The sequence below is a fragment of the Cariama cristata genome, unplaced genomic scaffold (genome assembly GCF_000690535.1).
Source record: "Cariama cristata isolate BGI_N322 unplaced genomic scaffold, ASM69053v1 scaffold39657, whole genome shotgun sequence".
NCBI lineage: Eukaryota > Metazoa > Chordata > Aves > Cariamiformes > Cariamidae > Cariama > Cariama cristata.
The window spans coordinates 228-4,676 of NW_009629015.1; the positions used below are offsets into that span (position 1 = coordinate 228).

At 42.2% G+C, this 4,449-nt stretch overlaps 1 long non-coding RNA gene across 1 annotated transcript in view; it reads left to right on the forward strand.

Annotated features, from left to right (window-relative positions):
• Nucleotides 1–3,822, forward strand: part of LOC104165398 — a 3,998-nt gene extending 176 nt beyond the window's left edge. Inside the window, exons 2-3 of the long non-coding RNA XR_696483.1 lie at nt 2,651–2,698; nt 2,785–3,822. This is a non-coding gene — a long non-coding RNA (uncharacterized LOC104165398). The remainder of the gene's footprint in view (nt 1–2,650; nt 2,699–2,784) is intronic.
• The last annotated feature ends 627 nt before the right edge of the window (nt 3,823–4,449 follow it).

Below are 4,449 nucleotides of genomic sequence, written 5' to 3' on the forward strand. Positions count from 1 at the left end.
ACCTTTCGCTCCTGCAAACCGTAGGGCCACGGCATCAGCTGGCGAGGCGTGGGGGGCTGCACGAGTGCCCGGCTGGCTATCGTGGGAGGTGTGGGCGTTGCTGGAGGGAAAAAAGCACGCACTCAGCAAATAATTGTAGCATTTCTTGCTTTGACCACCAGAAAGTAGGAACGCCACTCCCTCCCTCCCCTGATACATAATTGCATTTTCCTTAAGACAGTAGAAGAAAGGTGGTTAGCTGGCGAGGCGTGGGGGGCTGCACGAGTGCCCGGCTGGCTATCGTGGGAGGTGTGGGCGTTGCTGGAGGGAAAAAAGCACGCACTCAGCAAATAATTGTAGCATTTCTTGCTTTGACCACCAGAAAGTAGGAACGCCACTCCCTCCCTCCCCTGATACATAATTGCATTTTCCTTAAGACAGTAGAAGAAAGGTGGTTTGTTTGTTGTTTGGTTTGGTTTTGTTTTGGTTTTGTTTTTTGTTTTTCCTCTGACTTATCTTAAAAAAAATTACCTTTCTCAGCCATACTTTGATCCGTGTGTAAGACAAAGAGTACAGACTCTCGTATTACCTGGGGAGCATGTGGTAGTTGCAGGCTGTGTGGGAGGCCAGAAAAATGGATGTGAATAAAGATAAACTTCAGTATGAATGACCACAGCTTGCAAATTCACTGTGATCTGGAGATTTAACCTAGTTTGGGACTGAGTAGATTTAATCCATGAGTTCTGGCCTGTTTTGTGGGAAAAGATGGTGGGTGCGATTAGGGGAAGTAGGGAAGATTTTTATGTACGTTAAGGTTTTGCTTGCAGTATTAGGCTTTGAGTGCCAGCGGTGTAACCCCTGGTGTACACGGGCGCATCTCCCCTTCCTGCTGCCTGAGCCGAGAGAGCCAGCTCCAGGGTACAAAGGGCTGTGGGGCTCTATCAGGGGCTGGGCTTCCCTTAGACCGGTCGCTGTAGTCCGTCAAATCCCTAGCACCGAAAATGCTGAACGTTGAGTTTCATGCCAGCTGAATGATGGTAGGGATGTTCTGTTATATTGGCTATACTTCTTTCTAAACAATTTTTTTTAGGACTGTAGGAAGAACCTTTGCGTTCCTGAAGGGTTTTTGCTAGCTCATCAGATGCTGTGCTTCCTGAGGATTGCTGGCACAGAGGAGTGGCTAAATTGTTCGACTCTCTTAGCCTGAGCTGGAAAGGGAGGACCCACTTTCAGGGCAGGTGGACGTGTTTGGTGTGTCACACCGAGTCCTGACTTTGGTACCTATCAGAAGGGACTTCTCTGGGCCACCCTGCCACAACGAAAGGGAGCAAACACCACACAGTAACGGAGATAAGCAGGTGCCGGTGCAGGCTTTGTGGCCTTGGTGCCTTCTGTGGTTGATACTCTAGATTTATGCAACTTTTTCTGGTATCTCTGTTTAGATTTCTCCGTTCTCAAGAACAACAGCTCAGTTCTTGTTTTGCTGCGGATCTTATGTGAGCACCAGATGGGCAATGGCTTAGAGCTTTCATCTCATCCCAGACTGGATCTTCAGCTTGTCATGTTAACCAGACTTGTAACTTCTTCCACAGCAGCCGGTCTGTCAGTGCGGAGCTTTGCACTGTTGTCTGCTGAGGCATCAGAGGTCTCGATCCCCTTTGGTTTCATGGAAATTTCCCAGTTGATTTTTAGCAGTGGCATTGATTCCCACCACCTCCCACCCCCAGAAATTATGTAAAGAAAAATTAAACCTGTTTATTTTAACTAAATAAGTTACAAAATACCGAAAGTTTAATGTTTGTAAAAACAGTAGTGCTTTAGCAGCACAATCAAAAGCAAAAGTAAAAGTTGTGCAATTGTTCAGTGTGGGTTTAACCGCCTTTCTGTTATTACAGCAGTTTTTAACTGGTAGCACATAGTTTCTTATAACTGAGAGAGAAAAATGTCCTTAACTGAAATAATGGTTTGAGCCGCTGTTAAATGTAGATGAGGCCTAGGATAAAGCATGAGTTTATCATTGGCAAGGCAGCAGCAAAGAAATATTGCTGTCTTGGAGGTGACCTGTGGGTTTCCCCTGTGCCTCCCCAGCTCCTTGCAAGCTCTAATTATATTGTGTAAAACTACTTCAGAGAAATAAGACATGAGTTCACATTTGGGCAAAAGAATCAGAGAATTGAAATGGGAGAGAATAGCTTCTTATGGGCTTATACCTTTGGCCAGAACCTAAGCTTTTCCACATTCATGCTGTCAAGAGGAAGTGTTTTACAAAGACCTTTTCTTCCAGATTGTTTGTTTGGACTCGTTTCTTTTTTTCTGTAATTTCAAGGGATAGCATTAGGCAGCCTGACTGGATTTCATTTCCCCTTCCAATTGAAGGCTCCTTAAATTCCAGCTTGAGGTGTAGTGCCTCTATCTCTGGTTCTGCAGCTCCACAGAAGGTTAATCAGTAAAAACAAAGTCAAGGAAAACAAAGTGTCGTGTTTGAAGTTAGCTGTCCTTTCTAAGGCACCGGTGAAGAGCTGTAACTTTGCTTTACGCACAAAGAACAAAGTGAGAAACCCTAGTTTTAGTTTGAGTGCGATAATTGGTGCCTATGTAGGATAGCTGAGATTCATTCCTGCAAATTTATGTCTGTATGTATAACTTCAGACAATTCTCTATTTTTTTCCAGACTCCATGAAAACAGAAGGCCAGCTGGGATGGCAGTCAGACTAAGTGGGTGAGTTTATTTATAAAACTGACTAACTTTGGATCTTAAATATTTGCAGATTTGTTAAATACAGAATTTCTTATTGGTGCCAACAGCCTGACTCCGTTGGTGTTTAAGTGGAGCTCTGGTATTCTAGTGCATTCTTTTACCTCTGCTTCTGTTGCGTTGCAAGCTGTGCTAGAGAAGACGTAGGAAATTCATTTTACCCAATCAGCAATTGTAACAATGGACTACAAACCTGCAGAGCAAGCCAGTTTGCTGGAAAACAGGAATTCCTGCAGCGCAGCACTTGTCACAGACTACCCAAAGAGGGCAAAGATTCAGGAAGGTGAATAAATTGAACATTGGTTGAATGAGGTCAGGAACAGTCTCCCGGAGGAGAACCCTGCCCTAAAATACTACTTTGAAAGCATAAGCCAATTTAATGTGCAGATTAACCTTTTTCATTTGAGCAAACCTGTGTGCAATCCTGGATCTTTGCAGATCACAACCGGACGCTTCAAAAACCTATGTACTATATTTGTTTAAAAAAAAATAAATCATAACTTGTCTTGTTACAGCTGTTACTTTTACCATTTCATTGAGAATATCTGCAACACAAATGTATATTTGACTTGAAACAGTATCATACACTCGGTATAATAACTCAGGTTGTCAACAGAAATATTCTGTGAGGCTCAATATCGCCTCTCCATTCTTCTCTGGAAAATGCATTAACCATTGCTGTCATTGCCAGAAATCAGTTACAGCCCAATTGTGCATTACAAAATTCTTGATCAAATATAATAATTGACATAAATTATTTTATCCTCGTAGAATACTTAAGATCCTGAGCACCAGACTAGACCTTTGTAGTCTGGTGTTCATGAAAATCATGTTCATGGTTTAATCATTCTACATCTCAGTATTTTGTTTTCTTTTCCCTTGCATACTAGGGAGTATGATCAAGGTAATACTATGATCCAGTAACGCGCATGATGGTAAGGGTATGCCTTTAGTTGTTTCAGGAAAAAGCTGCCATTATCTGCTCCCCTTTACCTTTCTTGATAGTTTCAGTAATATGCATAACATGAAGTGTTTGTAAATTGATATGAAACTGTTTGTGACTTCACCTAAATAAATTTTTATATATAAATGCTGTTCTTCCTCTTAGCCTTCTTTTCCTCCCTTGTTCTTATATCGCCGCTTCCTCTTTTGTAATCACTTTTTTCCATCAGCTGACCTTTTACAAAGTTTCTGGTTCTCAGTTATTAAAGCACAACTGCATCTTAACTATCAACAGAACACAAATCAGCCTTTGAAATTTGCTGTCAGTATTTTGCATAAAGGCTTGATAATGTTGTAACTGTAGTTGTCATAGCTTATTTGTCTTTGCCAGTTGCTGAGACAATGATAGGTATCGGGCTTTGATCTGTCTGAAAATGAAACAGCTGCTGTACTGAAATACCAGTATTTTAATGGCCTCCAGACTGGGACTCTGATCCAGTGAATGTTGAGATACCTGCGTTCGATACATGGAATGTAGAGCACTTTCACAGACGGAATTACAAGTTATAAAATTACCTTTCATTTTTGAGAAGGAGCTTAATGCCAATGATGAGATCACTCGTGCCATTTTTTCCTTGCCCTGTTTTCTTAAGAAATCAGAAGTCAGTTACTCGCTGGTCCATGCCGTGTTCCTTCACCATCCTTGCTACTCATGAACCACTGCAGGCATCTCCTCCTGAGGAAGTGCTGTAATAATAGTGGCAGGATTTGGG